The 12,116-nt window shown below is 40.0% G+C and overlaps 1 protein-coding gene across 1 annotated transcript in view; it reads right to left on the bottom strand.

The window, feature by feature from the left end:
• The window catches only part of grin2ca (glutamate receptor, ionotropic, N-methyl D-aspartate 2Ca), a 57,630-nt gene that overhangs the window by 35,296 nt on the left and 10,218 nt on the right, over positions 1 to 12,116 (bottom strand). The window lies entirely within an intron of this gene.

The raw sequence follows: 12,116 nt of genomic DNA, 5'->3' as shown, positions 1-12,116 counted from the left end.
CATTACACTTGGCTGAACCTGAAGGACAGAAAAGCAACACAACAAACAGGACATTGTTTGTATGACTGAATATATGTAATATACACTGATCAGCCATAACATTAAAACCACCTCCTTGTTTCTACACACATTGTCCATTTTATCAGCTCCACTTACCATATAGAAGCACTTTGTAGTTCTACAATTACTGACTGTAGTCCATCTGTTTCTCTACATGCTTTGTTAGCCCCCTTTCATGCTGTTGTTTAATGGTCAGGACCCCCACAGGACCATCACAGAGCAGGTATTATTTAGGTGGTGGATCATTCTCAGCACTGCAGTGACACTGACATGGTGGTGGTGTGTTGATGTGTGTTGTGCTGGTATGAGTGGATAAGACACAGCAATGCTGATGTAGTCTTTAAACGCCTCACTGTCACTGCTGGACTGAGAATAGTCCACCAACCACAAATAACAGCGCCCCGTGGGCAGCGTCCTGTGACCGCTGATGAAGGTCAAGAAGATGACCAAGAAGATGAGCGATCGTCTCTGACTTTACCTCTACAAGGTGGACCAACTAGGTAGGAGTGTCTAATAGAGTGGACAGTGAGTGGACACAGTATTTTAAAAATTCCACTCATACCAGCACAACACACCACCACCATGTCAGTGTCACTGCAGTGCTGAGAATCATCCACAACCTAAATAATACCTACTCGGTAGTGGTCCTGTGGGGGTCCTGACCATTGAGGAACAGGGTGAAAGGAGGCTAACAAAGCATGCAGAGAAACAGATGGACTACAGTCAGTAATTGAAGAACCTCAAAGTGCTTCTATATGGTAAGTGGAGCTGATAAAATTGACAGTGAGTGTAGAAACAAGGAGGTGGTTTTAATCTTATGGCTGATGTGTGTATATTTGCAGTGTATGCAAAATGTCCAACCTACTGTACATGGATAAAAATGTGAGTCTGCACACAGGGACAGGAGCTACTCTGTGAGGGTCAAGTGTGCATATGCTTAATTCCACTACAATATGTTTGATGTTGTTACAGCCCAGCTGTGTCCTTTTGCTTTACATACTATTACAGCGATAATTTAATGTTTATAGTTTGTTATGCAGACACATTTCTGCAAGAAATATGTGCATAAGATTCCACTTATGGCTTGGCGAAGGCTGGCACATTGACTATGGAAAGCAGCTGCACTCTCGCCCATAACTCTAAAACTGAACAGTGCAATCCAGCAGATGGTGGACATCACGAAATAAAATCTCATTTATTACCCAGTGTAGAACACGAGGAATGATGTCTCTACTCTTTTGTGCCTTTTTGCTTTACATTACAGGGCAGTTCAATTTAATATTTCAATGAAAACTGAACATGCAGCAGTGGTCTGTGAAATTATCCCGAGAAGGTTGTGATGGAACAGATTCTATCTTGTAAAACTGAAGTACTTGAATCTGATTTGTAGCCTTTGACCCGTTTGTCAGTCGACTGTTTCTGAGATATCAAAGCTTTTGTTTTTCTGTATTTGATATCAAATGCCTCATGGAACAGATAAAATGATCTATATATCTGTCAGAACCTAAAGCAGGGACATATCGCTTTAGTTTCAGATTGACTCGCGGCGAGAGTAAGCAGATCACGCTGACCAAATTTTTCATGTGTCCTGGGCGAGACGCCACATAATCCTTCATAATCTCTCAGCCTGTCATGCCTGAACTATGTTTCTTGTGTTTCACAGTTTGGTTGTATTATCAAGCCATAGAACACTGCACCAGAAGCATTGTGGAAGATACTGATGGTCATTTCAGACTTTATTTAACTTTAAACATTGTACATTTGCTACACCCTACTTACTTTGTATTTGTATTAGTTTTTCTTCTTTTTCTCTTGTTCAGCTACTAGAGGATAATAATCTATCTATCTATCCATCCATCCATCCATCCATCCATCCATCCATCCATCCAGCCATTCATCCATCTATCTACATGGGCTTGGGAGTACTTTGGGAAACCGTTGTCACTTAGCGAAGTCAACCTCCACATAAAAAAAAAATGCAATGTGAAACCCTATTATGCAAAAATAAAGCCATACATTATATCCATGCAGAAACCATGCAGAAACCATGCAGACTACTGAGTTCTTTTGGCTCTGATGGACTGAAAAGGTGCCAAAGCTGGTAATAGTGCATCAGTGCTCTGCTCATGGCATGGTTGACTTAGACATATATGAAGGTACCATTGACGTGAAGGAATATACTAAGACATTTGGTGCCACCAATGTCTGTTTTATAAAGATGCTCTACAACCTTTTTACAAAGAGAAAAGAGGACTATATATGGCACCTGAGGTTTCTTGTGTGCTTAAATTCATTAATACTACCTTATTAAACATGTGCATTAATTCATTCAGCTGATTCTCTCTTTTACTGACCTTGCAAACACAATTAGCCACACAATGTCCTCATTAACAAACAAATAGCAGGTTAAATAGCAGGTTAATTCCTTTCCTTTCACTGGCACTATGTGACCTCCACACATTTAATTACACCAAAAAAGCAAAGTAGATATGGATGCCTAAAGGTTGGGTACATGAGGGATTACTGTAATAATGAAAGGATGAGAATTAAACAGATTGGCCGAATGACTCATGGATAAATTAATCAAACGTTTTTGTCAATATGGCTCATTTAACGTACGGCAAACAGATGGGTGGGTTTAATCGAGGTGTTAAATCAGTACCACAAGAGATGGCAAATCCGACTGAGCTTATACGTTTACAGACACTACTGAGAGCATGTGCTGCAACTATTTCTTTTATAACAGAATGACTGGAACACACACACACACACGTCCAAACAAAGGTTCTATAATGTTAATAATTTCTGTGGCATGACCCATTTTTTGTAAAGCAATATAACCCCAATAAACACAAATAATAAACTCAAATCCTGTCTTTCAAACAATTTTGATTACACAACTAGATTGGTGGCAAAGCTAAGACTCTGGACTCTAGCATGTAAGCTAGCATGTTAAAATAAGAAGTGTATATACACATTTAACATTTTTTCAGAACCTTATCATCTTAAGCCAATTTCAAATTATGCATAGCCTAGTGCTCAACATCGCTTACCAGACACAAATGGGCATGTCTGAGAAAAGGGTAGGTGGGATCTGGTTTCTTTTTACTGCCGGTTGAGGCACCTGCACGAGTAGTAGAGGAACACATATGGCATAGTGTGTTCCTCTGTACATAGTACAGCACTCTGAGTACAGAATCCACTGCTGGCTAGTGTTAAAAAGATTTCACACGTGTCTGAACGGAGCATTGGCTAATCTGCAGCCCCCTTGGACAAGGAGATGGTGCAAAGAATTGTAATAAATGGAGAAAATGTAACCAAAGATATATCCTCCCAAAACATGCAATACAATCTACAAATCTGCAGCTATCCCTCAGCTCATTTCAAAACTGTGTCATTCTCACTGCCGATTCCCAGTTCCGATTAGAGGGAATTTTTAACTGTATGACCTCTCTCTACCTCCCTCCATCCCATTCTTGGCTCTGTCTGAGTTCCACTTGGCCTGAAAGCACACAGACCAGATTAGATCAAAGCAGGAGTCACAACTCCAGCCTGGCACCCAGCAATCTCAAACTGTCTTTTGTCAGGCCTATCTCCTCTGCTCAATACATAAAAGTAAGGACAAAAGTACGGTTTTATCCTCTTCCTCTCAGATTTGAAGGAAACTGGGACAGGACAAGAGCTTTTAAGCTTCTAAGCAGAGGAGTCTTGGCAGCATGGCAGTACAGAGCTTGAATTTGCTGGTCTGTGCTGAGGAAGTGCTTACCGCCCTCTAGTGGTACAGCTGGAGAGGACAGACAGAGAGAATGAGCAAGATTCTCTTTCTACCTTGACGATGTTCCAGTCTTCCATTTATTCCATTCCATTCATTCCATTCCTAATCAGTTTATAGTACCACTGTGTATACTGTATATACAGCCAAAATATTACATTTAAAACGTATACAAGTTAACAGCAGTGGTTCTGGTGGACTGTTGGTTCTGGATTATGTAAAGTTGCTTTGAGACAATGCCAATTTTAAAAAGCACTATACAAATAAATTTGACTTGACTACTACCAGGACTTAATAATACCCAATAATACTCATTAAGACGCAAATGAGAAAACGCTGGCATTCCATAACAGCAGACTAGACCAAATCATTATTATTGTTATTCCAAATCACAACCAAGTGAAAATTAGTGCACAACAAACAGTCATTAGTGTACTGATCTCAGTAGTACACTGTATGTAATTCAGGGTGGACCCAGCTCAACAAGCTTATCGACTAGCCAAATATTCATTTTATTATTATTATTATTATTATTATTATTATTATTATTATTATTATTATTATTGGATCTCAATTCACATTATTTCATTTTAGTGATTTAGTTAATAGTACCAAAATATATAAAAATATGTGTGTTTACACAGAGTATTGCTGGGTACTATGCTCAAAAATGAATATTTCTATATATTTTTGTCATATATTTGGCAAAATATCAAATAATTAATAATACATATTTTTGTGTAGTGTGTTTGCATGGAGGATTGCTGGGTACTATGCTCAAAAAATAATATTTCTATATATTATTTTACATATTTGGCAACATATAAGGCAGTATAGCCTACCCTACACTCCAGTATTACCTCCTACACTCCAGTATTACCCTACATTCCAGTATTACCCATTTATTTCTTTATTTGTTTGTATTTTCTTTGTTTTTGCCCATGTTGCCACGATTATCTTGTGTATCACACTGATCATCTACTATAAGGCCAAAACATCTAAATACCTTTACATGAGCTTGTTGGACATCCCATTCCCCTATTAGTGGTCATTAATATGTCCCTCATTTACAGCTATAACCTCAAAAGCCAAATTTACTAAGGTGTGTAATGTGAAGTCGTTCAGTGGGGCAACTAGGGTTTGTTTACATTTGTGGCATTTAGCAAACGCTTATATCCAAAGCAGTGCACATTTATGATTGAATTTAATTCCAGCAATTGAGGGATGGCAGTGGCAACTTGGCGGTGGCAAGGCTTGAACTGGCAACCTTCCACTTACCAGTCCAGTACCTTAAACACTGAGCAAACTTGTCAAACAGTGTGCTTATGCACCTCATTGTCTTTATGGACAGTTGGGAGCACATGATTTATTTTCTATAGATAATTATATACAGCTGTTAGTAATGGACGTGACTGTAACACCTGAAATCTGTCCCACTGGCCATCTAGTGTACTATATAGGTCCCAACATCTGTACAGGTCTGTCTGGAATGAATTACAAGCACAGGTCAAGAACTCAAGCAAGCTTAAGATCACCGCTGGCTTAGAGACTGCTGTGCAAGAAACTAATCCCTGACTTAGTTTTTCTTTTTGGTACTCCAGTAATGCTTTTCCCACCCCCACCCTTTAAAACCTGTATAAAGGTAAAGTGGCTACTCTAACCTCGTCCTACGTGTTAGGACTGTTTAGGGTTTTGAAAGCATGAAACAGAGCGAGCAGGTTTAAAACCCCAGAAAGTTAAAATGTTCACTAATACATAATGCTTTTAGCTGCAGCAAAGTTGTACCAGAAAGTTTTTTGTAATATTGTGTAATTATTGTGCAATAAAACTTCATAAAACAACAAAAAATGGAATTAAACTTTGCCAGATGTAGGAGGAAAGGGACTTGCTTTTAGGTTATCGTATTATTGTTTTGATCAGCCATTGAATTACTTTCTTTCCTTTTTTTAACTGATATTACACCGAAACGCTTGGTTATTGAAAATATGAGTTCTTCGATGTCAAGGCTGAGAGAGAATAAATTATACCTCAGAGAAAAAAGCGTGTTATGAGGGAAAGTACAGTTAAAAGAGGAACTTACTATGAAAAAAAGTGCAAAGATCAAATCTTGGAATAAAAATAAAGGGGATTTTATCATTCATTCATCTTCTGTAACCACATTATGATCGTGGGTTTGAAGTCTATCCTGGAATTACTGGGTGCAAGGCAAGAATACATCCTAGATTTCAATGCCACTACTTAAGGAACTAAGAAAGCATATTACTATTGTTTTATCAGTTCTGGATGTTTTACAGGTCCATGATAAACACATTAATTAAATAAAAGACTTCACTGTATTAGAAGTGGGTGGCACTGTGGTTTGGTGGGTGTCTGCATGGGATTCCCCCGGGAGCTCCGGTTTCCTCCCACAGTCCAAAAACATGCAGTCAGGTTAATTGGAAACACTGAATTGCCCTAAAGGTGAATGGGTGTTTGTATGTGTGTCTGCCCTGCGATGGACTGGCACCCCGTCCAGGGTGTTACTGTGTGCACTGTGCCTATTGAAAAGCTGGGATAGGCTCCAGCACCCACACAACCCTAACTGGATAAGCGGTTAAGAAATTGAGTGAGTGTATTGGAAGTATTATGAATCTATGACATACTGTTTTTTTCCACAATTCATATATAAAGCAGTGGTTGCTCGGTTAAGGTACTGGACTAGTAATAATAAGGTTGCCAGTTCACCCCCCATCATTTCCAAGCCTGAGCAAGGCCCTTAACCCTCAACTGCTTGAAATGTAATTGTAAGTCACTTTGGATAAAATGCTGCAAGTGTTATGTGAATATAGTTTATATGTTTTGATAGACTGGGTTGAGGGTGAGAGAGTACAGAGCAACAGAGAGGGTGAAGTTAATGATTTTATACCCTCAACGTGCATCTATATGGCAGGTGTTGCTGGAAAAGAGAGATTCAACTAATAAACTGGTAGGTGAGTGTGGGGAGAGATTAAATATTATTACTGTTGTTGTTGTTATTGGTGGTGGTTAATAGTTTATGAAGGTAAAACACTAGACACTATTAAAATAGACCCCCCCCCCTTCCTTGTAGTGTATACATACAGTATGTCCTGTGATAACACTGCTTTAGTACAGTGAAAAACATTTCTCATCTGGGACGAATCAGGGACGACAGACACAGACCCGGCTGTAGTGTACGGTTCACATGACAGCTAATAGATCTGCAGTGCAATAAAACACACTTTAGTAAAGCAAGTAAAGCAGACAGATTTATGAAAGCTGTTCAGATGGGTTACAGTGTTTGCGCCTCCAATTTCAGTGGCAGACACTTTTATTCAAAGCAAATTAAAACTAAGAAATTGAGGCGTACAGACCTTATTTAGCATTATAGTGGTGATGCTTATAATCAGATCAAATCCAAATTTATTTGTCACACGTAGTCATACACAGTACAAGTGGCAGTGAAATGCTTTTGTGACTACTAAAAGAAATGTTTTAAAATGTAAAATGTGTAGAAAATGAGAAAAATAGAAGCTTAAAATATAATTTTAAAAAATAGACACAATTTAAAGTGAACCAAATGTGCAAAAGTGACAGAAGATGTGCAAGAACTGAATATAATACAGTGGTACCTTGTAACTCAATGTCCCCTAAACTCAAAATCTTTGAAACTCAACGCCCTTCGTCGAAAAATTTTAACCCTTAATGTTTTCCTAAAACTCAACATGTTCAGCTTGTTTTTTAAAAATGTATTTATTTAATTTCAAATTAACAATTAACAGTCGCTTTGTTCAGTGATTGGCTTGAGCAGTGCGGTAAAACATCATTAAAGTGTGCATATGAGACGAATCTGCATTTGTGTGGAATAACCGTCAGATTCACTCTGAAAGCTCCACATGTATCTGTGTTTATCTTGATTTTTCTCCTGTTTCACTTTTAAACTTGTGTTATAGCTCGGGGTGCTTGGAAATTGTAAGAATCAGCTTTTTATTTAAGTGTTTTTATATTATATTTATGTTATTTTCAGTGTATAAATGTCAAAAACAATCCCATTATTTTACATTAGTCTAAAATATTTGCAGTTCCAGAGAACCATGGAACACATTAACAGGTTTCCCATACATCCTTATGGGAAAAATACCTTAAAACTCAATGCCTTTTAAACTCAAAGCCAGTCCCAGAACCAATTGCCGTTGGGTTTCAAGGTACCACTGTATAAATATATTCCAAGCTGTTTTTATGCTAAATCAAGCAAGAAAAAAAAGACTTTTAAAACTTCGACAATTCCAATGTTAATGGAAACATAATGTAACAGTGGGGGACAGTGGTAGCCTAGTGGGTAGAGCTTTGGGCTATCAACCGGAAGATTGGCGGTTCAAATCCAGGCTCTGCTATGCAGCCACTGTTGGGTCCTTGAGCAAGGCCCTTAACCCTGTCTGCTCCAGGGTGCCGTACGATGGCTGACCCTGCGCTCTGACCCCAGCTTCCAAACAAGCTGGGAAATGCAAAGAAAGAATTTTATTGTACTGTACACCTGTATATGTATTTATGACAAATAAAGTATATCTTCTATTAAAGGCCCCCTTTCTAAACTTTTGTACAGTGTTTCCCTCAAATAAGCAAAAACATTAAAATAGTTCAGTTAAAATACTAAATACTTTGTCTTTGTCTGTTGTAATGAAATATGGCAGGTCAAATAGATTTGCAGATTATTGCTGTCTGTTTTATTTATATTTGATGGAAGTACTTTTGAGCCAAAAAGTCAGTCACCACATTGAGGTAGCAGAGTGGAAATGCAATTACCCCTCCACTGGATAATGAGACTGCTTGGAATGCATTCTAAGACTAAATTGTCTATTTACTTCCTGGAAGAAACGCAGTTTAATCTAGCTTTAAACAAATATAAAGATCTTTGACTTGGACTAAATATTTCAATCGATACTGCCGACTTAATGAGAGCACGATCGTTTATCTGGGACTGTTGGCGGTGCCGGCCTAAATAAGTAATCATTTTTAAAAAGAAGTACAGCTCCCAAGTGCCAAAACAGTAAAGCACCGGAATTGGGAAATTTGGGAAATACATTTGTAACTAAGCAATGGATGTCTGACATAGAACAATCAGCTCTGTTCTCTGGGAGGAAACAATGTCAATCTGAGCAAGAATAGCCAATCTGTGTGCTTAAGTGTGTACTTAATAGTGCACTCCTTACAAAACTGTTCATCTGCTTTATAATACTGCATAAGCTCTAAGCTGGCTAGATATGTCTGGGAGCAAGCACATGTAAGCCTTGACATGATCTTTATAAGCTACACCATTTAAGTAAACTTTGTGGATATACGGTTACTGACTGTTGCTTATCTGTTGTAGACTTTGTCACCCCACTGTACCCACTCAGTCACTTTATTAACCGCTTATCCAATTAGGGTCGCACGGGGGGGGGGGGGGGGAAGCTGGAGCCTATTCCAGCTTTTCAATGGGCGCAAGGCACACAGTAACACCCTGGAGGGGGTGCCAGTCCATCGCAGGGCAGACACACATACACACACACACATACACACACCCATTCACCTATATGGCAATTCAGTGTCTCCAATTAACCTGACCGCATGTTTTTGGACTGTGGGAGGAAACCAGAGCTCCCGGAGGAAACCCACGCAGACACGGGGAGAACATGCAAACTCCGCACAGAAAGGACCCAGATCGAACCCCGACCCCTCACACGACCCTGACTGACCAGATGTTGTTTCGATGATGAACCAGTTTTCAGCACTGCAATGAGACCACATTTGATTCTTTAACGCAGTGGTTATCAACCAGGAGGCCTCAGTGAGCCTAGAGGGGGTCCTGTTGCATTTAATTAAGAGATCAATCTATCTTATCTAGCATATACGTTTTTTTTTAAACAGGTCATCATTTAATTAGCTTTGATTATTTAATTAATTAAGAGTTACTCCATGGTCATGAAAATATTAGCTACATAAACAGCACTACAAATGTCATTTTAGCCATTATAGAAAATTATTCACAGCCCACAGTGTGCGGAGTGGGGTTGTGTTAGGGGTGCAAAAAAATTAGACCTCTCAAAATAGGGTCACCTGCCAAAAAGGGTTGAGAAGCTCTGACCTATCCTGTTCAATCTGTGGATGCTACTGTGTGTGTGTGTGTGTGTGTGTGTGTGTATGTGTGTGCGCGCGCACATGTGTGTGTGTGCATTATGTGCAGCAGAGGATCAGTGTAAGACCTTGCTTAAGCTGTAGTTGTGGTATCCACTACAGAATCCTTCCTCATCCACATGACCTCAAACCACACAAGCTGACTTATTAATACACACACATGTACACATACACACACGTGTACACACCCTCCACCACCATACAGAGGATGTGGGGGGTCAAAACCGGGGTCAAAATTTGGTGCAAACTTTTATATGGCTAACAGCACAACTGCTCAACTGTTTTGACCTTAAAGAAACGGTGCTTTTTTAATACAGGTGGTTCCAGAATAGATTTTATACATTATTACTCAGCAAAAGTGTAGGAACATGGTCCACAATCAGGTTGAATTAAAAGAGAACATACGTAAACACAAATTCCTCATCAGTTAAGAAGCGCCACAGGCTGGAACACCGTTAAGCCGTCAACTGCATCGTAACACCAGCCAGCAGCGGCTTCGTAGAAAGAGTCTTAGCATCTACTGTACAAAGGACCAAGCTACTCTCTCTAAATCCTTCTTGAAAAAAAAATGGGTAACTTGGCTGGGTAACAAATCAGCCTGGAGTATTTAGGTGCAACATTTTAGTGCTTTTGTACAAGCGTGGACAAAGAAAAACCAGATCACAGCAGTTTCTAAGCCCTTGCTCGATTGTGTTGTTTGAGCTTTTAGTGTTTATTTTTGGGAGTGAGGGGTATCTTGTTTTACCCCAGTAATCTGGACAAATATCTAGCATTAGGTGACAGTTTGCAGTTTAGAGTTTTTTTAAACACCACTGTTCCATGCACTGTTTAATTTATAGTGCGATTAAACCAACCCTATTAATATAGTCACAGAAAAGTCATTAGCTGTGATCAATCATAATTAATAACATTAATAACAAGACATTATAGTGCATGGCCAATGTCAACGGGGGGGATAGCCAAAACAGCCTAGCTATTGTGAGGGACACTTGTCAGTGCAATCTTAGTGCTAGTCCCAAATAGGAGGGTTGTGCCAAGTTGTTTATGCATTTTCTCCCCTTTTTCTCCCTTTTAGCACATCCAATTGCCTGATTGCATCATGCTTCCTCTCCACCAATGCCGAGCCTCGCTCTGATTGAGGAGAATGAAGCTAACCCACGCCCCCGCCCTATGCATTTCGTCACTTACACTTTGACGAGTGCAATGCGGATCAGCACTGTGTACGGAGAGACACACCCTGAGAGCACTCTTTTCCCGTCTTTGTGCAGGCACCATTAATCAGCCAGCAGAGGTCGTAATTGCATTCGTTATGAGAGACTCCCTGTCTGGCTTTTTAATATCCCACCTCTATCTGAACAACAGGTCAATCATTGTTTATGCGGTTGCTCAGCCAGCCGGCAGGCAGAGCTGAGATTCGATACGATGTATTAGAGATCCCAGCTCTGGTGTTCAGCGTGTGTTTTACCGCTGCGCCACCTGAGCGGCAGTTTAACCGTTTTTGATACAGAGAGAGATGTTAGCTGGTAGGCTAGAGGGTTGTGCCGTCTCAGCCCATTGGTTTGAATGGCCTGAAGCTAACTGTGTTAGCTTAGTAAGCGAAAATTGAGGTGACGTAATCACTGTAATCGCTGTCTAAGTAGTGCGTCTAAATAATCTGCCTTATAAGTCGATGTCTTATTAGAATCCTCTCTACCTAGACAGCTAACTGGGTAGGCAGTAGGCATCAAGGCAGCCCCCATGTCTATTTGTGTTTTGATCTCAGAGGCACCACCAGTGTCAAACAGCCCAACTTACATTTTTAAACTGATGTTTAACTTGCATTGAGTTAAAACATTTATCACCTAAGCCTTTCCTGTCACCCTGTCAGATCCCCCAGTTCTCTCCAGGCTAACCTGCGTCTGCTCAACGTTTCCCATCCGGCCTGTGTACTTTATAAAATTGATCAGGGAGTGAGGTTCAGTTCTCATTTCGCTCGACAGTCCGTCAGTTTTCCTTGTTTGTCTCGGCGGACGACGACAGACGGTGCACGCCGCTCGCCGGTCTGAATGCAGATGGAGGCAGTCGGGATATTCCGGTCGCGAGCGTGAGAATCAACACACGAAAAGAGACGCTT

This window comes from Trichomycterus rosablanca, chromosome 22, assembly GCF_030014385.1.
Source record: "Trichomycterus rosablanca isolate fTriRos1 chromosome 22, fTriRos1.hap1, whole genome shotgun sequence".
Taxonomy (NCBI): domain Eukaryota; kingdom Metazoa; phylum Chordata; class Actinopteri; order Siluriformes; family Trichomycteridae; genus Trichomycterus; species Trichomycterus rosablanca.
The sequence above is the reverse complement of the archived record's forward strand: the minus strand, read 5'-3'. Positions and strand labels throughout refer to the sequence as shown.